Source organism: Pinus tabuliformis, chromosome 4_2 (genome assembly GCF_031772625.1).
Source record: "Pinus tabuliformis cultivar Carrire ecotype Pingquan chromosome 4_2, CPIR1, whole genome shotgun sequence".
Lineage (NCBI taxonomy): Eukaryota > Viridiplantae > Streptophyta > Pinopsida > Pinales > Pinaceae > Pinus > Pinus tabuliformis.
The window spans coordinates 530,029,424-530,053,840 of NC_142304.1; positions in this window are offsets into that span (position 1 = coordinate 530,029,424).

Sequence of the window (24,417 nt, forward strand, 5' to 3'; positions counted from 1 at the left end):
ACTATGAAGTCTTCCATCTTGATCACAATCGTGCTCACGATCAAGGGAGTGCGACCACCTAGCCTGACATAAAGGCCATCATAGCTTCCAATAATCAACAACCACCTTGCAAGGACATCCTATCTCATGTATCATGAATTTTATTCATCAATCTTAGCTAATATAAATCTTATAAATATAATATTAGAACCCTCTCTAGATTCACTGTTAATGCAAGGGTAAAGGAAATTTTCTAGCTCAAGGCACTAGCCAATACCAACTTTGGTATTTGTGTTCCCTTTGTGGGGATGCACCTACCCTGCCCCATTGGGTTTATGCCTTGTAACATAGTTCAAGGATCACAAGGCTTTCCAATCTTCCTACTCCATTAAACACACTTTATATGCTATACATAGTGAATGGAAAAGAAGCCTTATAGAACACACAATTTCATAGAAGGAAGAAAAATCTTAGCCAGTTCAATATCAAAATCTTAACCACTGATTAATAAAGAATAACAAGTAGTGTAATGAATTGTTCCGAGTTATTTATTTACAAGCTGTAAAGAATGTAGTGGAATGGAAAATATTACTTAGGCAACCCTTCAATATTTTCTACTAATATGTATGTGCATGTACATATGAAATTAAGAGCATTGTTGAATACAAAGTTTCTTTTTCTCCTGCCTCCATTTTGACAAATTAGTGTGAAATCAGTGTCACTTTGAATCTCCTTTCCTGTGTGGATGCTTTGACAAATCAATGTGAAATCAAAGTCACTTTGAATTTCCTTTCCTGCGAGGGATCACATCCACAGTTGATTAGTAAAATATAATCTACTATATATTATTTTCAAGAAACTGACTGCACTCTACAGTGGAAACGAGACCTCAATTCTTATTCTGAATTTGAATATCTCAGGACAACATAAGAGATAAAAATGCATATGGCCTTAGTAGCTAGAAAACAATCACTCCATCATTACAAGACCACCTAGATTTCAGCACTTAATCTAAATAATGGCACTAGTTGTAGTGCTTATTTGCATTAACACCATGGAAAAGCAACAACAATGTTTCAAAGTACACTTACTAGAAATGTTGTAACGTTCTGAGAATATTTAATGATAGCATATGAACCTTATAGCTATGGTGGGGAAACTAGGGAACCCAAATATTGGAAGATATCTCATACCAAATCTGAGAAGAAAATAAAAAAGGGAAAAAATCAAAATCTATAAATCAAGCAATGAATTGTTTACAAATCAAATACAATTCCTTTAACTAACAGTTAAATTGTGGTGATATATTTAAATATTTAGTAAGAGGGTAACTTCAAACCATGGAATATTACCTTTGTCATTATTGTCATCCCTCAGTGACTGAGATTACAAATCAATACTTATGGAAAGATTGTAAGAAATTTTGTGAAATAGTAAAGCATAACCTCTATTTTTAGGCAACAAAATCAAGACATTGTTACATCAAGAGCCATAATTGATACATAATCAATGAATCAAGTCCTTGTATGGCACAAGCTTGTTTCACAACCTCTATTTTCTCAATAACAAAATCAAGACATTGTATGTGGTTATTGCCAAAAGGAAACTGCGTTCTAATTTGGAAGAGGATCTTATCAAAAGACATGGATTTATTCAAAGATACAAAGCCTAATGGGTTACAAAAAAATAAGTTGGAATATGGGATCATGATACTTAAATTGAAAAAATATGCTTTCCTTTTAGAAACATTATAGTTATACAATGTTTTTTGGAAGCATTAGAATTTGAAATTAGGCCTTTCTATCAAGACAAATTTTCATTAACAGAATGTACTTTCCTACCTGAAACATCGTAGATATCCAAGAAAAACTTGAAAAGAATAAGAGAACTTGGCATAATGTACTTTCTTTCCTTCCTTAACATTCTTAAAGAGTTGAGGTTCCCCAAGTCATCAGGTAACTTTCGAAGGAAAGGATAGTTAGTAATAGTCCAATTCACAACTGAAGATGTGTCACAAATATGAGGGGGCATCTCCTCCAAATCACAAAAATGCTCCAGGTTAAAATCTAGCATTATTGGAAGCTTAATGCTCGACTGGTTGTTATTGAACCCAGACATTTTTCCATTCTTCACTAAAAGCTTAAAGATAGCTTCTCTAAGTTCTACATGACTTTACTATGCTCTTGAAGTGGGGGCACATGCAAGCTGTCCAAGTGAATAGTCTTAAACTAAGTGAAGATAAGGCCGATAGATCATTCAGTGTGGATCTCTTTAACCCATAATTGAATACTATGTCTCTCTTGAACCCATAATTGAATACTATTAGGACTTTCAAATTTTTCATGGAACTCAAAAATGTTGGAAGAAAGTATTTTCTTCCAAAAAGAGTGAAACTATAGCCTCTGCTTGAGGACAATTGATGTCACACCACTAACACTTCTCCATGGAATCTACATAGGTAAACCACAAATGCAGAATTGCATTAGAATATTGTGTTTATTGAATAAATAAATGAAATCATTACATTTCTTTAAAATATCTTTTGAAATCAAAATTACTGAAATTACATATCAATAACCTAGTGGGTGTAGGATAAAATTCACCCGTGTCATTCATAAAAAGCATGAGAAAAAACATAATACTATATATAAAACCAAGAAAAATTCAAATTCATCACTTCTAGGGACCTCGTAACCACCCTACCAATACACAAGTATGTTCCTGTTTGCAGTTAAAAAAATTACCCAAATTACAATCTGTTTACTCCAGCATATGTTGGAAAGTTATAGAAGGATGACAAGTGCAATCAATCCATTCCTTTTAGCCCTAGATTTGTTTTAGTTTAAAACAGAAGTATACAAATATACTTGTCCAATGTCTATGCTTTAACCATTCACCTTAAGATGTTTTTACAATATAATTTCCTAAGTCTATTTAATATCTTCATTATCATAAAAACCAACCTATATCCATCTTAACTCCACATCTACCACTCTTAGGGGGATGAAATCTATTTATCCCTCTGAGCACTTGGTAGACCCAGAATTAAGATGGATCTAAGATGATCGAATTTCCCCTTTATATAGTCTATGCTCACATGAATACCATGGTATTACCATGGGTCAATACCATGGGTTATCATAAACTTGGAGCTTAAAAATTAATAAAATTAATAGTTGAATTTTATTTTATTTTTTATTTTAACCAAGCTAAAATGTTTAACATACATTAAGTTACAACATCCATTTTTACTCTTGATCCACCAAGCCCCGAGAGGGATCAAATATTTTTTCACTCTATTCTAGTTTGCATATCACGATATTTGATACCTCTCAGGGGTTAGTAGATCCAGAGTAAAGATGGATCTGTTCTGGTTTAATTCCCCCATTTAAATAGGCTACATTCCAGGTGAATACTATGGGTCAATACCATGTGCCATTTTGGTGAATACCATGGGTCAATACCATGTGCCATTTTTATTTTTATTAGTACTAATATTAGGGTTAATAATGTTTTTTTTGCATGGTATTAATAAAAATCTAGTCCATGGAATTTGGCCCATAGTATTTTGCCCATAGGTTTCACCTAAATATAACGCATTTTTTGAGTGTTCGTAAATATAAGGTGACTTATGGAGTAAATATAAAAAAATATTTTATTTTTTTGCCATACCTCTTGTTTATTTATATTTTTATTAATTTACCATACCTCTTTTACAAATATGGTATTTGGCCCATAGGATTCACTTAAATAAAACCTCTTTCTTGAGCCTTCATAAATAGAACTAGGGTTATGGACTAAATATAAAAAAAGTTTTTATTTATTTACCATACGTCTAGTTTATTTGTATTTTTATTTATTTACCATACCTTTTGAGTAAGTATAAAAAAGAGGTTTTATTTATTTACCATACCTCCACTTTACTTATATTTTTGTTTGTTTACACCCTTGCATGTATATAAGGTGACTTATGGAGTAAATATAAAAAATGTTTTATTTATTTACCATACCCCTCATTTATTTATATTTTTATTAATTTACCATACCTCTTTTATAAATATGGTATTTGGCTCATAGGATTCACTTAAATAAAACCTATTCTTGAAAATGGGCGAATGGAAGGTTGTAACTCCTAGTTTCAAGGGCTAAATTTACCTTTTTTACCCTCTCCCTTAAAATAAGGTGGCCTATTTGAGGTGATTTGTAAAAATGTGCAATGATACAAAATATTCGCCCACTAAAAATTTAAAACCCCTTAGTTTCGCTAAAGGGCGAACATTCGTCCCTAAAATTTTCTGTGACTCAGTGACTTAGGAAAGACTCAACAAATACAAATGAACCTCAAATTAAAATAAATTCAGTGCCAAAAAATATGGCGAGTCTCGATGAGCATGAAATTTTATGGTGAGTATAGAAAGTGGTGAGTTTGTTGGTGAGTTTTTTAGTGAGTGTGGGGGCTAGAGAAGACTCCACAAGACTCAACAAAAGAGTCTTGGATGAGTCAAACTACATTGGTACAATGTGTATAGTTGCGATGATTCTTATCTTGCAATTTATTATTATGTGAGTGTTCTCCCATTGTTTTCTTTTGTGCACATATCAGATCTACATGTTTACAAGCTTCTAGTTATCCAGAGCTCTATATTTTTGCATTGGTCAATTCACTTCAGTAATGTTTTGGATTGGTGTTTAAAATGCTTGGCTCTATGAATATGCAATACTATGGTAGGGTTTCTCTATTCTGATTTTTGAGTTACATGAAAATAAACTAGTTGTTTTGAAAGTCAGGCCATGTTAATTGTGGAAAGAAAACATCGAATGAAACCATGGCATACAAATTTCAATTTTCAGTCCTTTCATAAAAAAATGTGAACCTATGTAATTTTGGGTTTGAATCCTAAATTTGTTAACACAATTTTGGTATGAATCCACCTTGAAGAGTATAGGAAATTTTCTAAGAAGGTACCTAACAATGCAGCCTCCCATAGTTGGTCACATGTCTTGTACTATTATTTTTGGAAATGAATCTTCATATAGGGCTTCCTCTGAAATTCAATGTTTTACCTAGAAATAGGGTTTAGATTATGAAAAGGTTACACTTTTGTGTTAGTCTTTCCATGAATATGGCATAGAGCCCTACTATTTCCCTCTCCATTTTTTATTTTTGTGTAGCTTGGGAGGTACTCCAAGCCCTAGGGTTTTGGGTTTGGAGGGTAAAGTGCCACAAGTAGGCTTGTGGGCTTGGAACCCAAGCATGGTGTTTTGCACCCATCGAGATTCAGGCCAAAACCATAAAGAACTTGAGAATGGGAAAATTTGAGGTGATAGAGCTCGGTGTACCGATTCCGATGCTTCGAAGATCACCCAAATCAGAGCTCTAGAACTTGAGATATGAATTTTTGAAGGTCATGAATGGGTTTACACCATATGTGTCAAGGTCAGCTTGAGTTATATAAGCCTCTTGATAAGTTGGACAGGCCTAGAATGATGTCGGAAGAATCCCTCTTGTTTAGTATAAATAAGAGGTGATATGTGATCATTTAATCATTCATTTTATGCAACATAAAGACAACAAAAGGGTAGCATATAAGGGGAAGCGGCCACTGATTTATCCGCAGGAGACTAGGGTAGAAAAACGAGGGGTATAAGGGTTGTTTTGGAGCCCATTGTGACTACTTTGAGGATTATCACATGTTGCAGCTAGGCCAAGGGTGTTAAAGGCTAAACACAGGACTGATATGGTAGCAACAAGGTGAGCTAAACCTTGTTTTGTGTGGGATGTAGGAATTAGATCTTAATTGTGGTAGGCCGCATGTCATACCACCATAGGAAGGCATCTACACAAGGTTGTTTGGGGTGGTATATGCCCAAAACAACAACACAATAGGTGGGCATGATCCCATGGCTAGGCCACATTGATTCGAGGTTGTTTGGGTGGTATATTGAGGGTTGTTGCAGTGTGCAAGTGCCCTAACTAGGGACAACAAAGATATATCAGAACTGAAGTTGAGTTTGCCTTGTGTTGGGTCAAAGTTTTGACCAGTATCTGGATCATTCTAGATTACACTTTGTTGGGAGCCATTTTGTGGAGTTTCCTTGGGCATGAAGGAACTTTAACTAGGAGTAGATCCCGCTATGGAGTGATATAGGTGTCCTAGTGTGGACAGAGTCATTGCAGCCTTGTGGAAGCCAAGGAGGTAGGGCTCACGTGGCATGTTAGAAGCCCTAACCAATGACCAATTTCACATTGAAGTTTGGAGCCTATATTTGTGCAATAGCTCCTTTATTGCAGAGCAAAGGGAGGATGTGGAGATGTTTGTGGGCAGTCGTGTGTAAGGGTCTTCTAGGTGTGGGGATTCCCTAACTGGGTGTAGATGCTACGTCGTGGACTTGGTCACTTGTGTACTGTTAAAGGCCAGCGTGAGAGTGAACCAAGTCTAGACGTGGATTGGGCACTTATGGTCTACTGGAGGATAGTGTGATAGTGCCCAAGTTGGGAGCTCGATGAGCAACACATTGATGGAAAAAGGTAGTTGTGAGAGAGGTAGTTGTTGAGGTCAAGTGTCTGATCAACGAGGAGCAATTGTGGAGCCCAACACTTGTGTGTGGAAAAGGACTTCTACAATAGATTATGGGTAGTCCTCCCAGCCCATGTTCATTGTGGGAGATGGACATCTTGCAGTGATAGGTGGTAGCCCTTCATGCCCTATGTTGGTCTTAATTGATGTAGTGCAAGAAGAAAATTGTGGGTTGAAGTCCTTGACTAGCTAAGGAGTAACAATGAGAAGTTGAGAGTTGTTCACAGCGAGGGTGAGAACAATTCGACGAAGTCTCCATGTGTTGTGGCCTTGATGGACTAAGGCACAACTAGAGAGGAGATTGACAGCTAAGGTTTAGTGGCTAAATGGACTTGGATCATTGATAGAGGCAGGAGCTATAGATCGGGAGCCGAAGGACCGGGCAATTACAGCGTAAGACCGAGGGGATCTGAGAGAGTCGACTACATCAACTAGATGGTTTGAGTATCTTGTTGAGGGTAGATTGGTTGCCAATGGACTGACACCAAGCCCCAATTTGTATCTTTTACTAGTGGATGTATGAGGGCTATTATCCTTGGTACAGGAGCCCTAGATTGTTGTATTATATTTTGTTTAATATAACCAAGTTGGGTTAAAATTTGTAAAAAGTTGTTTATATTCTGTGCATGTGTGATTTATTGGTTTTTGTATTCTGTTGTGCAAAGTAGTATCATTGAGATTCTTGTTTTGGTAGCATCAACATGGTATCATAACGTATTTGAGCTACTTTGAGGGACAGTGAATCAGAGTGTGCACAACAAAGCAACTCAGAGGGAGTTGTGGGTGTTTAGATCATGGAGTAGAGGGTTCAGTTGAAGACATGGATATGTGGTCTCGATAGACTACATGATATGGGTTGGGAGTTATGGTGGTTTGGTGGTGAACCTGGTGCACTTCAGTATGTTGTGTGGTGATTTATAGATCATGGACTTCATATGTCTTGTCATGGACGGTTGGGACAACTTGAGGGTTTCTTTGGTAGGGACGAGATTAGGTTGATCAAGATGGCTTCATGTGATGGAAAGATATTGGCAGGCTAGAATATTCATCAGATCGTGATGATGCATATCCGAGATTAGAGGGATTTTCACGATTGGTATTTGATCCAGGAGGATGAGTGCTTATAGGATTGAGCTAGTGGAGATAATTTAGGCTTAGAGGGAGTCTAACCTCAAAGGGAGTAGCCCTATGGAGGTTTGGGATCTTCAGGTTCGGGTGTGATGAGGCAGAGGCACTACCGAGATTGTTAGATTCATTCTATAGGATATGTTGCAGCGATGGATGCCAGATGGGCTAGTTTCACTATAGATGATGATGGTGACTTCCTAGTCTTGGAAGTGCCTCCCTCGCTAAGAGGGAGTGTTTATTTTTCTATATCTTGGGAGGTAATCCAAGCTCTAGGGTTCGGGGTTTGGAGGGTAAAGTGCCACAAGTAGGCTTGTGGGATTCGAACCCAAGCATGGTGTTTTGCACCCATTAGGATTTGGGCAAAAAACATCAAGAATTTGAGCATGGGAAAATTTGAGGTGATAGGGCTTGGCATGTGGATTCCAAATATTCAAAGATCACCTAAATCGGAGCTCTAGAACTTGATATATGAATTTTTGAAGGCCATTAGTAGGTTTACACCATATGTGTCAAGGTCGGCTTGAGTAAAATAAGTCTCTGCACAAGTTGGAAAACCCTAGAATGATGTTGGAAGAAGCCCTCTTGATTGGTGTAAATAAGAGGTGATATGTGATCATTTAATCATACATTTTATGAAACATAAGGATAGAAAAAGGGCATCATAAAAGGGGAAGAGGACTTTGATTAGTCACAAGAGAGTAGGGAAAAACAACGAGGAGTAGAAGGGTCATTTTGGAGCCTCTTCTAACTGCATTGAGGATTATCCCATGCTGCAGCTAGACCGAGGGTGTTAAAGGTTGAACGCATGACTGATATGGCAGTAATGAGGTGCGTTAAACCCTATTATGTGTGGGTTGTAGGCTTTGGAGCTTAACACATCTAGGCAAGGTTGTTGGGGGTGGTATATGCCGAAAAAAGCAACACAATAGGTCGGCACAATCCCATGGTTAGATCAGATTGATTGGAGGTTATTTGGTGGTATATTTAGGGTTGTTGCAGTGTGGAAGTGCCCTACCCAGGGACAACCAAAATATATCATAACTCAAGCTGAGTTTGCCTTGTGTTGGATCAAATTTTTGACCAGTATTTGGATCAATCTATGTTACACTTTATTGAGAGCCATTTGTTAGAGTTGCCTTGAGCATGAAGGAAATCCAACTAGGAGCAGATTCCACTATGGAATGATGTTGGTGTCCTAGTGTGGACAGATTTTTATAGCCTGTGGAATCCAAGGAGGTAGGGATGACATGCATGTTAGAAGCTCGGGCAGTTTCACAGTGAAGTTTGGATCCTAGATTTGTGCAATACCTCTTCTATTGCATAGAAAAAGGCAGATGTGTAGAAGTCTATGGGAAACTATGTGTAAGGGTCTCCTAGGTGTGGGGATGACCTAACTTGGTGCAAATGCTAGATCATGGACTTGGTCACTCGTGGAATGTTGGAGGGCAGCGTGAGAGTGGAACAAGTGTGGACGTGGATTGGGCACTTATGGTATGCTGGAGGACAGTGTGATAGTGTCCAAGTTGGAGCGTGCTAAGTAACACCTTAATGGAAAAAGGTAGTTACGAGAGAGGCATTTGTTGAGCTCAAGGGTCTGATCAACCAGGAGCAGTTGTGGAGCTTGAGACTTTTGTGTGGAGAAGGACTTCTACAATAGATGATGGGCAATCCTCCTAGCATGTGTTCATTATGGTAGATGGACATCTTGTAGTGATAGGTTGTAGCCCTTCATGCCCTATGTTGGTCTTCATCAATGCAATACAGGAATACCATAGTAGGCTAAAGTCCCTGAGTAGCTTAGGAGAAGCAATAGGCAGTTGAGAGTTGTTCACAAGCAGAGCTGTGAACAACTCAACAAGAGTCTCAATGTGTTGTGGCCTTTATGGACAATGGCACAACTAGAGAGTAGATTGACAGCCGAGGTTCAGTGGCTCAATGGACTTGGATGATTAATAGAAGTAGGAGCTACATATCAGGAGCTAAAGGACAAGGCAGGTAGAGGGTACGACCGAGGGGAGCTGAGAGAGTTGACTACATCAACGAGATGGTTTGACTATCTTGTTGAGGGTAGATTGATTGTTGATGGATTGACACCAAGCCCTAGTTTTTATCTTGTACTAGTAGATGTATGAGGGCCATTATCCTTGGTACAGGAGCCCAATATTGTTGTATTATATTTTGTTTAATATAACGAAGTTGGGTTAAAAATTGTAAAACGTTGTCTATATTTTGTGCATGTATGATTTACTGTTGTTTATATTCTGTTGTGCAAAGTAGTATGGTTGAGATTCTTGGTTTGGTAGCATCAGAGATGTTAAGTGTTAGGATCCCATATTGTCTATTTTTGACCTTATATTTTGTCATTATATTACCCTCTTCAACCCTTAGTTGAAAGCCTTTGCTAGTGTTTTGACTTAATCATTCCAAAAGGTATATAGTAACTCTCCTCATTGCTATATGTTTAATTATTCAACACGTAATCATGCTATCTTTATAATTGGTCCTTAAAGTTGATTAAGTTGTTGAACAATTGTTGAAACTACCTAACTGGCAGAACCACATTTTGCAGTTGCTGAAACAGCGGAAACAGCGCAAACCGCGAAGCTGAAACAACAAGAACAACATGCGAACTTCGAGCAGACAATTGAGATTTGCGTAACAAATCCACAATAGCAAAGGACTCTGACCGATTACTATATTGGTCGTAATGATCATGATCCACATGACTGTAACAACATTCTGTTAACAAGAACTGATTTCCCTATTTTTGGTACAAATGGTTGAATCAGGATGTATAATGAAAATCTTTTGTAATAGATGTCTCCTCTATAAAGAGGAGACATCTACATTAGAGAGGGGGATATCGACGTATAGAGAAAGGATGAACAAGTTGTAACACAGAAATTGTAGTGAAGGGATGAAACTGAATCTTTCTTGTAATATGGTATATTGACAGATGAATAAAGTTATGTTCTGAGTATTTCATCTTAGTTTCTGTGTCCTGGGGAATCTTGTGAGAAGGACAGGGCCCACCTTCATCACAAGATTCACCCATCTCCTTTCTGTTGTGTGTTGTGTGTGTGATTTCTGTTTACACCTTATTTACGAGTACTGCTTCTAATGATATTTTATTTTTGTTGAGACTATGTTTTCCTTTTAACTGATTGATGTTGTATATGAGTGCCTCACTGGTGATTAGGATTCACAGAGTGTATTGGTGAACTGGATAACAGTGGCAGGTGCTGAACGTCCTTCCTCTGAGGATAGGGTCCTGATCCTTTGTTACAGGACAACCATCACTCCCTTTTGAAGATTTGTTTTCTTTAATTAATTATCTGTTCTCATTCCATTCCTGCAACAGGCTGTAACTGCTGTAATACAGAGTAGGGGTTTAATAGAGAGTGAACTGTTTATACTACAACTTTTAATACTATTAAGATTGAGTACATACAGTACGTAGTCACCTTTGGAATAATCAGACTTTATCGGGTTGATAATTTATGTGGCACTCGACTGTTTTATTAATAAATAATTAAAGTGACCAACATTTTGTCATCGTTGCCGGGGAAGGCGACTGAAGATTTTAAAAGTATTAACGATTTTCTTTTAGAGATGCAGGATGCATGAGAGGACGCAAGAAGGCTAATCTTACAAGCGGCAAGGGCAAAGGAGGAGGAAGAAAAACTTTTATTGATGATATTATTTCCAAAGCTGAGACATCCTAGAGGTTGAGCTCTCGAAGGCCACAGACCCAACACTCCTCCCAGACATATTATCAGACAGAGGAAGTAGTGGGACCAGAAAGGATTATAGAACCATCAGAATATACTGAGGAACCGGTGGAAGAAGACGAACGACCAGTAGAGGAACCAGTAGAAAAGATTAAAGTGGAAGAACCAGTGCAGGACATTGAAATTCCAACAGAAAACTCCGAAGACCGAGCAAGTGCATCAGGAAAACAACCAATGGAGGATAATAATAATAATGGTCTTTTCGGTGGAGGTCGCAGAGTAGAAGGAAGGGGAGAGAATTCTCTCTCCACCCTGGAATTTCGTATTGGGGATCACCCCAGAGGAGCAACCCCTATGAAGAATATCCCACTTTCAGCATTACCCAATTTCCATGGTTTATCCTTAGAAGATCTTGATGAATTCATTTTTGAATTTGATATATTGTGTAGAAGCTATGACTATATTAACACTGCTCAGAAATTGAAGTTGTTTCCAGCTACATTAAAGGGGAGCGCATTGAGATGGTTCATGAGCTTGGGAGCTCATATGATTACAACATGGGACCAGATGAAGGAGAAATTTCTGGCCAAATACCAAATTATTGTCGAACAAGAGAAAGGAAGGAGGAATTATTCAAGATGACTCAGAAGGAGGACGAAATTCTGGAGGACTTCGTGGAAAGGCTATAGTATAACTTACAACGATCTAATCATCCTGATATGAGTAAGGATATTCTTAAGTCAATATTGCTAAAAGGGGTACGAGATGATTGCTTAGATATATTGAATATTCTTGGAAAAGGTGACATATCTAAGGAATCATATGATGATATTATCAATCCCTGTAAAAGATGTTCGAGAGGAGAAGCAAGCAAACCAAAAAGTAAAGATAGTGCATACTCAAGAGTCCAGAAATCAGCAAGTGGAGGAGCAACACGGGCCGAAATAGGTAACTTACTTGAAGAATTTAAAACTGAAATGTTAAGCTCTTTTGCTTCACAAATTGATACCTTGCAGGTTAAAAAGAAGCAGGCAGAAGTAGAAGCTGCTCTAGCTATTTTCTGCTCAAAATGCAGAGAAACACACCTACTAAGGGAATGCCCCTTGGACAAGGTACCAATTTGCACTATCTGTGAAAAAGACCATGAGACTCAACAATGCCCTTCTTTGCCAGGAATAAAAGCAGCACTGTAGCCAACTGAGGAAGAAGCTGAAGAAGTGTACCTACTCACACAAAGGAGGCAATGGCAACCACGAGGACAAGGTACAAATTCTAACATGTCATTTAATCGTTGGAATAATCATCCTGCCTTTCAAGAAAATTACCCACCCTTCAATCAAATGCAATACCCACCCTTTAATCAAATGAATTTCCCACCCATGTAGCAACTGAATCCTCCTTTTGTTGATCCTACAATATGAAATCCCTGGGCTCTACAGCAATCCTATTTTAATCAATGGAACCCAAATTGGACAGCCCCACAGATCCCATTTCCAAACCAACTACCTCAGTATCAGCAATCTCTCTCCTTACCATCAAATTCTCCACCAAATAATCAAACAATGAGACCCCAGCTGCCTATACAACCTAACCCCAATCTAAATAACAATAAAGCTCTGCAGGTAATTGATATTCAAAACCAACTTGTTTCCCCTATGCAATGTAATGATATTCATTTACGCTATGGGAGAATAGTTGAACCCATTATTGATGACATTACTTCTTCCGATTCTGATAAAGAAGAAACCAGAAAAGAAAAGTCATCTAATAACAATGCTGAAATAGTTGAATCATCCTCTAATAACAATGCTAAGACAATTGAAACATCTTTTAATAAGACTGCTGAAACAGAAGAGCCACCATTCCCTGAACATTTAACTCTTACCAAAACACTTGAGCCACCTGTTTTTAATCTGTTAGGAGAACTACAGAATTTATATGTTAAAATTCCACTCTTACAAGCACTGAGAGATGTACCAATTTATGCTAGAACTGTTAGAGATATTTGTATTAAGAAACCTGGAAGAAAAGCTAAGGATCCCCTCACAGTTCATGTGATGGGTGATCTAGCTGCTCTAATGTCAAAAAAAAACCTCCTGTGAAATATGGTGACCCTGGTCATCCTACAGTCACAGTACAGGTTGGAAAAACTTTTGTTTCTAGAGTTCTAGTAGATCTGGGTGCTGCAATAAACATCATGACACTTGAAACTGCACAATTACTATAGTTAAAGAATGTAATTAGAGAAACCCCAACCATTCTAGAGCTAGCTGACCGCTCCACAATCAAACCTGAAGGAGTCACTGAAGACCTAATAATTTCAGTCGAATCTTGCAACTACTCGGCTGATTTTGTTGTATTATAGACCAAAACAAAGTTGGGGGGTCATCCATTGATTTTAGGAAGACCTTGGTTGGCTACAGCAGATGCCTTCATCAGTTGTAGGTCAGGTTCAATGACAATTTCTAATGGATGTGAAACCAAATAGCTTACTATTTACCCTCATTCTACACCTATGATTAATAATGATAACTCTGTGTGGTTAGATTATGAGGATGATGAGACCCAACCCATCTTGACTGTCAGACAAGCTCTAACTTTTAAAGATTCAATCGAAGATGAATTAATTAGCAACTTTATTTCCAAACCTTCTTCTGTTAACTTTGAAATACATGATGACTTGACTACAATCTTGGAATCTGAATCCCAGCAAAACCTTAGAACTGAAGATTTATCTCAGACATCAGCTGACACCTCCTCCAAAAGTATAACAGTCGAAATCGATCCTGGAAAAACATTAAATATAAACCCTAACCTAACAGATGTTGAAACACAACAGTTAATGAAGCTACTCCATGAGAATAAAGAAGCATTTGCATGGGATTACACAGATATGAAGGGAATCTCTTCAGAATTATGTACTCATCGTATTTATATTAAAGAAGGATCTCGCCCAGTCTGTCAACCCCAACGACGAATGAATCCAAATTTAAGGGAAATTGTGAAGGAAGAACTTCAAAAAATGTTGAATGTAGGATTTATATATCCTATATCTGATAGTGAATGGGTTTCACCATTAGTAATAGTACCAAAGAAAAATGGGAAATGGAAAGTGTGTGTAGATTACAGAGCTCTAAATAAGGCCACTCAGAAAGATAATTTCCCCTTACCATTTATTGATCAGGTACTAGACAATTTGGCAGGTAAGAGATTCTTTTCCTTTTTGGATGGATTTAGTGGATATAATCAGATCAAGATTGCACCCCAAGATCAGGACAATGCCACTTTTACTAGTCCATGGGGGACTTTTTCCTATAGAGTTCTTCCATTTGGACTATGTAATGCCCCAGCAACATTTCAAAGAGCAGTGATAGGAATTTTTTCTGATATGCTTAATGATTCCTTAGAAATATGTATGGATGACTTTACTCCTTATGGTGTGACTTTTGGAGATGCATTACAAAACCTTGAAAAAGTACTTAAACGATGTATAGAAGCACATCTTGCCTTAAGTACTAAAAAATGCCATATGATGATGAATCAAGGTATTGTATTGGGACACTTCATCTCATTCCTAGGATTTCAAGTTGATCCAGCTAAAGTACAAGTAATTCAGACTCTTCCTATCCCTAAAACACAAACTAATGTAAGAAGTTTTTTAGGACATGCTAGATATTATAGAAGATTTATCAAGGATTTTTCTAAAATAGCTTCTCCTTTGTTTGTGTTACTTATGAAAAATGTTGAATTTAAGTGGACTGATGGTTGTCAAAAAGCATTTAATGAACTTAAACATCAATTGTCTCTAGCTCCCATTTTAAGAGGACCTGACTAGGCACTCCCCTTTCATATATCCTCTGATGCTTCAGATACTGCAATAGGAGATGTCTTGGGTCAAGAAGAAAATAATCTTCCCTATGCTATCTATTTTATTAGTTAAAATATGACCCCTGCTGAACTCAATTATATAGTCACCAAGAAAGAAATTTTAGCAGTCATTTATGCTATTAATAAGTTTCGACATTATATTACCGGTTATACTACTTTTGTGCATACTGATCACTCAGCCATTAAATATTTAATGAACAAATCAGTTACAAATGCTCAAGTTACCATATGGTTATTATTATTACAAGAATTTCATATCACAACTGTAGATCGACCAGGTAAAGAAAATGTACTTGCTGATTTCCTTTCTCAGTTAAAAACTGATGAAAATATTCCAGTAGATGATTCTTTTCCCGACGAATATTTATTTGCAGTATCTTCTCACTCACCTTGGTATGTAGACATTGCCAATTACTTAGTTTCAGGGAAACTACCATCACACCTATCACACAGAGAGAAAAGAAAGATTGTTCAGCAAAGTGCTAGGTACAACTGGATAAGTGGGTGTCTTTTTCACACGGGACTTGATCAGGAAATGCGGAGATGCATCAGAGAAGATGAAGTTTATGATATATTGAAGGCTTGTCATGATGACCCTTGTGGAGGGCATTTTGCGGACAAAAGAACAGCACACAAAGTTCTTATAATGGGTTACTATTGGCCCTCACTTTTCAAGGACGCAAAGAAATATGTTAGGGCCTACAATAGCTGTCAGAGAATGGGCTAGCCTAATCACTGGGATGAATGCCACTCAACCCCCAGGTAATACTTGAACCTTTTGAAAGATGGGCACTAGATTTTATAGGTCCCATCAATCCTCCATCCAATCAAAGAGTTTATATATTGGTTTGCACAGATTATATGACTAAGTGGGTAGAAGCTAAGGCACTCATCAAATCTAAGGAAGAATCAATGTTAACCTTTCTATTTGAAGAAATCTTTGTTAGGTTTGGTTTGCCTAGAGAGCTAGTTACAGATGGAGGACCTCCTTTTAATTCTCATGGCTTCAAAGATACACTCCAGAAATATCACATTAAGCATAAAATGACTACAGCTTATCACCCCCAGGCAAATGGGCAGGTGGAATGTACGAATAAAGTCATAGAATCCATTTTAACAAAAACAATCAAGGAGAATAGAAGGGACTGGTTTCAAAGGTTGCCTGAAGCATTATGGGCTTACAGAACTACTTGGAGGAACACTACGGGTTTTTCACCTTATGAATTAGTTTATGGTAAAAGTATTGTTTTTCCCGTGGAATTTGAAATCAAAACCTTGAGGACTGCTTTAGCTGTTAACCTTGACTTGACTGATGCACAGACAGCTAGGTTGCAGTAGCTTCAGGAATTGGATGAAAAGAGGTTGGATGCCATCCATCAAACAACTATGATACAACAAGAAATAACCAGGTGGCATGACAAAACTATTAAGCACAAGCAGTTCCAAAAAGGTAATTGGGCTCTACTATATGACTCCCGTTTTGAAAATTTTCAAGGTAAATTAAGAACAAGGTGGCTAGGACCTTATGAAGTAGATACTATTTTTCCAAATGGAACAATCAGACTCCTAATGATTGATGATTCTAGAACACCATTATTAGTGAATGGGTATCGACTTCATTTGTATCAACAACCTATTTCTAAAGAGGATTTCAAAGCTACTTGCATGATAGACATACACTATGCCTTTTTGGGGGAACCGGCTATCCCTCAATGCACTTAATTTTCTGTTTATGAATTTACTTTTAGATTAGATTTCTTAACTAATAATCCCTGTCAAGGGTTGCCATGTTACAACTAATTATTTTTGCATATCTTAGCTTTGGAGGGTGGCTGAAAAGAAAAATTCCAATATAGGAAGAACTAATTTGCAGATTAGAAAGCATTGCCATGTCATTTCAAATCATAATTCATTCCCTCTTACATTTCTCGTTGTTGAAACACCATTTCCCGTTGCTGAAACACCATTTCCCATTGCTGAAACACCATTTCCCGTTGTTGAAACACCAAATCCCACTGCTTAAACACCAATATTTTCCATTTTTTTCTAAAAAGCACCAATGTCCCCATTTTTGCTCCCGAGAATGAATTATTACTTCGATAGAAACATATCATTCTTTATTCAAAGGAATCAACCATTTATCTTGTTAATAATGTCGCTTCACTACTACCTCTTGTGAATAATAAAAACCTTGTGTATAAAAACACTCATACCTTACAGACCCTTTCTATAATGATCATCGACCTATTAAGGATGAGATAACACTTTTCGGCACAACAACCAAAGGCAAATTTAAAGGTATGTGTGTTTAAGTGTGAATAATAAATTATATTTAATGAGGAGATAATTGACACGACTGTCGAAAGCGTCGTACCACCAACCATATCATTCAGCTGCAGTTGGGGGGGATTACCGAAATATCTTAATCATTATATCACACGCCGATCACCGCCATCTCTATTCCTTGTGGTAGTATCTAATCCACCTTGTTTATACCTTATCACGTCATAATTCCATTTGTAACATTCTGCTCTGTTTCGACCTCAGCAACTCGGCTCTGCACTTTGTATTTTGCCTAAACCAGTAACTATGGGAGGAGATGTTGTTAGACATGAACCTGACTCAATAGAATTACTGGAACTCTACTAGGAGGCATACCAAATCTTTCTACAAGCAGGATGGGTGGATTACTTCAGAAGACTTCTGGATTTTGATTCACAACAGGTTCTGGAATTTGCATGCAGTTTGATGGAAGGGTACTCCATTGTCCGAGGGGTGCGAATTCCAGCAACAGAAGAAGACATAGCGCAAGTTTCAGGGCTTCCAACCAGTGGTATTCACTGGTTCAGCACGAAACACCTCATTCTCAATGCACAGTAAGATTTCATGTTACCAGGGTAGCAGGTTGAAACCAAAGGCAGGGATGTTGCACTTCGATCACTACCACCTCCATGGCCAAAGGTTGCAGAATTTGTTAAGCATTATTTCACCTGCGAGGACCGTTATCAGGTAGTCTACCAACATGACTTTGTTTTATTAAATCATTTGCGGCATGTTCATCTAATAAATATGCCCTATTATGTGCTTGGTTGTCTAAAAAATATGGCACACTATACGGTGAATGCAAGGCACCAACTCCTCTGCCTCACGCACCATCATTTGGTCCAACTACTAATAAATAGAGGCTTCGCCCTACATAATCCACCTCCCCTCAATAACACTCCTCGTCAAAATGAAGAAAATTCCCAGCAATCCGAGGAAAACTCCCAGCAAGCTACTGAAAATCAGCAACCAGCAGCAGAAACACCCCAATTGAGCACTGAAAATCTGCAGCAGACATCACCCCCTGATAAAGCCAGACCATCCACCCCCATAGTCCATATCCCTATCGATGATTCAGATGATGATACCCTCATCACTTTCCTTAAGAGTAGAAAGCAACAGAAAGTTGTAACCCCACTAAAAAGAAGAACTAGGGCCTCAGTTAAGGAAGCCACTATTTCTGATAATTCCCCTACCCTGAGGAAAAGTGCTCGTAAGAGAAAAACTATTGTCTCTCCTGATTCCCTACCATGGCAATGAACAAGGTCGTCTGCAACAACTGAGGCCATTATCCCAAACGTCCCTCCTATCGTTCTAAATCCCCATATCCCGCATAGCCCTGAACCTTCACCTTCTTCACCCTCAGGTGTCGAAATACAAAGCGTTCACAATTTTGTGACATCATTTTTCTCAACAGAGGTAGCTGCTCTACAAGAACCAACTGCCGATACATCTAAAGTAGACACCCAAGACGATATAGGGCATGTGGCTGTTACACAAGAACCAGCCACTGACCCAACAGGTGCCACACAAGAACCACCTGTTGGCGAACAAAAAGAAGATGCCCTAGGTGTGGCTGATACACAAGAACTAGCCACTGACCCAACAGGTGTCACACAAGAACCACCTGTTGGGGAACAAAAAGAAGATGCCCTAGGTATGGCTGATACATAAGAACCAGCCACTAACCCAATAGGTGATACACAAGAACCACCTGTAGTGGACGCAAATGATGAAGTCAATGCCGAACAATAATTCTCTCCTCCATTTGAGCCTGCAACTACAGAAGCCCCGGTTACTTTGGCCTCCCTACAGGAAGAAATGAGTTTTTAAAATCAGAAATTAAGGCTTATCAGCAAGAGTTAACAATGGCTAGGGAAACCTATAAAAAGGAACTCAATCTGTACATGTTAGCTCAGGTAGCATCCCAAGCTGAAAAGAGTGCAGAGAAGGATCAATACAGTGAATACATATGCAGTGAATGTGGGGATATCTATACTCGAGCAGGATATAAGATAATTGCAGTTCCGTTGACTGGAGCTAGTCCTGTTATAATAAAAAAGGAACACCATGCTGTTACACAAGAACCAGCAGGGTCTTCAAGAATTTTATAGGAAGAAACAGAACCACCCCAGCCTACCCAAGTTGTTGATGAACAAAAACCAGAACCAAAGTCTTTTACAACTGTGCATACACAAACTGAACCTCCCTGTGTCAGCAATGCTCACGCACAGACTTCCAGTTTTCAAGAACTAAGTAACACATGGAAGACAGAATATGAGCTCTCCCAAGGAAATGCATTTCAGCAACAGAAGTCATTATGGCTCAACTATGCATACAGAAATTGGGAAGTACTTGAACAGTCTCGTGCACAACATAAGGAGAATAAGAAATTAAAAGCCAAATTATCCCTCATCTTTGATTTGCTCCAGCGGTTACTTGCTACAAGGAAGCCTTCTTTTAACTATTCTGTATTTTTGAGAGAACGCTTAGCGTTCCTCCAATTGAAAGCAATCAAGGATAGACGACCCCACCAGGTCTCTACACCACAACAATTTATTGAGACTTCTGCAGAAGCACCAAATAGTGACCAGAACTTGCTCTGTGAACTCTATCTTCAAAATGAGGCTATGCCTGAAGATAGAAAGATTAGTTTACTTCCTCTTTGTGGCGATATCCAGATAAGAGCCTTTATTTCCTTCTTGGCCAATCAGCTTACTTGGCAGAATGCTTTTATGTCTGTAGCACAAAATGAGGAGAACTGTCTTCTCTGGATTCGTTTTGAACCGCAGAATGTAGCCATCTTTATTGCAGAACATCAATGAATTCTATGAGAACCAGGGATGACCGATCATATTAGGAATCTGCAAGCAGCAGTCTTGGAAGACTTCCAACATTATGTGAAAACTAAAGGAGCTCTGGCTATAAAAGAAAATAACCTATTCTGGGAACACTGTCCTAAAGAAAGATGGGAATATCATCCCTACAATCCCCTCAATCTTCAGGTGGCAATCTCATGCATACCTGATTATGTTAAATGCATTAAACAATGTGCTGAATGATGGATTGGTTACCACTTTCATTTACCTTTCTTATGGCTTCCTGGATAACAATATAAGGCTCAATTTAAATTGACTAAAAAGGAAGAGTTGGCAGCATGGAAGAAACTTCAGAGCGTCCACGGGTTTAGAGACATGGTTGACAACACCTTCTACAGTTACTGCATAAGCAATTTACACTGTTCATCCCAGTATTCTGACTTAGATTAAGAGTAGACGTTGCATGCGGACATGCAACATTTTCAGTTGGGGGGGATGTTAGGATCCCATATTATCTATTTTTGACCTTATATTTTGTCATTATATTACCCTCTTCAACCCTTAGTTGAAAGCCTTTGCTAGTGTTTTGACTTAATCATTCCAAAAGGTATATAGTAACTCTCCTCATTCATATATGTTTAATGATTCAACACGTAATCATGCTATCTTTATAATTGATCCTTGAAGTTGATTAATTTGTTGAAAAATTGTTGAAACTGCCTAACTGGCAGGACCACATTTTGCAGTTGCTGAAACAGCGGAAACCGTGAAGCTGAAATAGCAAGAACAACATGCGAACTTTGAGGAGACAATTGAGATTTGCGTAACAAATCCGCAACAGCAAAGGAGTCTGACCGATTACTATATTGGTCGTAATGATCATGATCCACATGAATGTAACAGCATTCTGTTAACAAGAACTAATTTCCCTATTTTTGGTACAAAGGGTTGAACTAGGATGTATAATGAAAATATTTTGTAATAGATGTCTCCTCTATAAAGAGGAGACATCTACATTAGGGAGGGGGATATAGACGTATAGAGAAAGGATGAACAAGTTGTAACACAAAAATTGTAGTGAAGGGATGAGACTAATTCTTTCTTGTAATATGGTATACTGGCAGATGAATAAAGTTTTGTTCTGAGTATTTCATCTTAGTTTCTGTGTCTTGGGGAATCTTGTGAGAAGGACAAGGCCCACCTTCATCACAAGATTCACCCATCTCCTTTTTGTTGTGTGTTGTGTGTGTGATTTCTGTTTACACCTTATTTATGAGTACTACTTCTAATGATATTTTATTTTTGTCGAGACTCTGTTTTCCTTTTAACTGATTGATGTTGTATATGAGTGCCTCACCAGTGATTAGGATTCACAGAGTGTATTGGTGAACTGGATAACAGAGGCAGGTGTTGAAAGTCCTTACTCTGAGGATAGGGTCTCGATCCTTTGTTACAGGACAGCCATCACTCCCTTTTGCAGATTTGTTTTCTTTAATTAATTATCTGTTCTCATTCCATTCCTGCAACAGGATGTAACTGCTGTAATACAGAGTAGGGGTTTAATAGGGAGTGAATTGTTTATACTATAGCTTTTAATACTATTAAGATTGAGTACATACAGTACGTAGTCACCTTTGGAATAATCAGACTTTCCCGAGTTGATAATTTATGTGGCACTCGACTGTTTTATTAATAAACAATTAAAGTGACCAACATTAAGATTCTATCCTAGACCCAAGATCGTGGAAATTCAACATCAATAACCTAACTGCTAAAGGAAAGAAGGGTTTTGAGATGCAAGGAGAATGGAAAAATGAGAACGGGTTACGCAACAAACCTAAGAAAGTGAAGGATCAAGGAAAACCCCCATCAAATACTAAAGTGAACTTGGAAGACAACTCTAATTGGAATAAAAATAAATGTAAAGAAAGAAAGTCACAAAACAAGAGAGAAAAAACCATCATGAACTGTGAGTTCAAGAAGGAAAAAATTCAGCAAAGGAACCGCAAGGTAAGAGATACAACAAAATAAAGTTTTAGTTACAAAAGAGGCAGGAAAAGAAAAAGAATGCTAAGAAGAGATCAAAAATTAGTTGACATCGTGCACAAACAAAATGTAAAGTCATTTTTAAAACTTCCATACAAGTAGTAAGGGCTTTCATTGCAAAATTTTCATCTCTAGTAAAATTATTTTGTTTCTATTAATGAGACATAGATCTTAGATCTAAGTGATTTCCGAAAAAATTGGTGAGAACTAGAGTTCAATCTAATAGACCTATTTAGTCTAAATGAGGGAAAGAAATCTAAGAGAACAAATCATGTTTGATGAATCAATGAATCATTCATTAACAGAAAGCAAGTCTATTATACCTTTGAAGTGACATTTTTCAAGTCAACTACTATGTTTGTTACTTTTGACTATCATTTCTTTCATCTAGTTATCTTGCCATAAATTAAGTTTAGCATACTAAGAACAACTAGTCATATGAGTCCTTCGCAGTCAAAACTTGTAATGGGTACAAGTTTCTTATTTTCAATATACATTTATCCTTGGTTTGTAGCTATTGAAATCTCACATTTCTCTGGTAGGACGAGATTTCCCATGTTTTGGTTCTTATAGTTACACAACTTCGCTCCGTGAAAACTTGGGTGAGACCGAAGAGAAAGTGATCGGCTCAGACACGAGAAAAGCTCAAGCAAACTAGGCTAGTTTTTTCTTACAAGAATGGTAATTTTGTATTGGCCAAGAAGCAAGTTTGACTTGCCAGCAGGTCAGTTTGCCTTGTTTTCTCTGTTCGCCTAAGTTTGAATAGGAAACTATAACAAATTTTGTAACAATTATCTTAATAATGTTATCAAGTTATAAATACATATTTTTAATGTAGTGGAAGACTAAAAGAGGAATATGGAGATGAAAGTAAATATGATAGTAGGGATAGTAGCTATACCACGCTAAAGAGTTTTGGCATCTTCCCAAAAATGGATGACTGCTATGGGGTATAAAGCATAGTGTATGGAGAATGAAAACTACCCTTAAAGGCCTTCCCAAGACCTTTGACAAACTGTAAGATTATCTGCAGAAGCTACCAAGTTGTACACATGTTCATCTATCAAATATCAATTAACCAAGTATGGAAAGAGTGTATACCTAAAATATCCTTCTAGATTTGTTTAGAGATCTCAATGCAGCCAAGAAGAACTCCTCCAAAGCTGGTTCCAAGACAATTCCTGCACAAAGGAAAGAAAACACAATCACAACACACAATCTAGAAAACTAATATAAGAATGCATAATGAACATATATTTGTATACAACTTAAACTACTCAACTCGACAAGTATTGAAATGAACAACTCAATGAACAATGTTACCAACACTATGGAGTAGGGAACACAACTATAGTTCTGTATTTATAACGGAAGAGTGATTACAATCATCCATTGTATCAGCCTTCACTTGCCCCTTCTTCCTCTCTCTCTCTCTCTCTCTCTCTCTCTCTCTCTCTCTCTCTCTCTCTCATCTCACTTCAATTATATGACAGTTCACAATAGCTCAATGGGCTATCCTTTCAAATGCTCTGACCCCTTTCACAATGGCCCTTTCACTACTTATGTAGCAATTGAGTTAGGGATGACAAGCTCCTCCTAGAGTTCATTAGGGAAAAAGCCATGAACCTACCCTATTTTCAAGCTTTTTCCCATTTCCCTTCATTCTCAGATTGGAATTTCCCCAAATAATTTGATTTTTGTGACTTTCCCTGCTTTTCTTGAGAAAATTTAGGGATAAATATATAGATATTTGTGAGCAGATTCATTGGCTTGACCCATTGAACTTCCCTTAGTTTCACTAATTCTCCCCCTGGTCTAACAAATTGAGTTAGCAGGGTAGCTAATGCTCCTCTGTGTTTGGTAATAAGCTTTATAAAGGAGGTTAGCAGTGCAAAACCGGCGCTAGTGTGGATTCAAGGCCTGCAG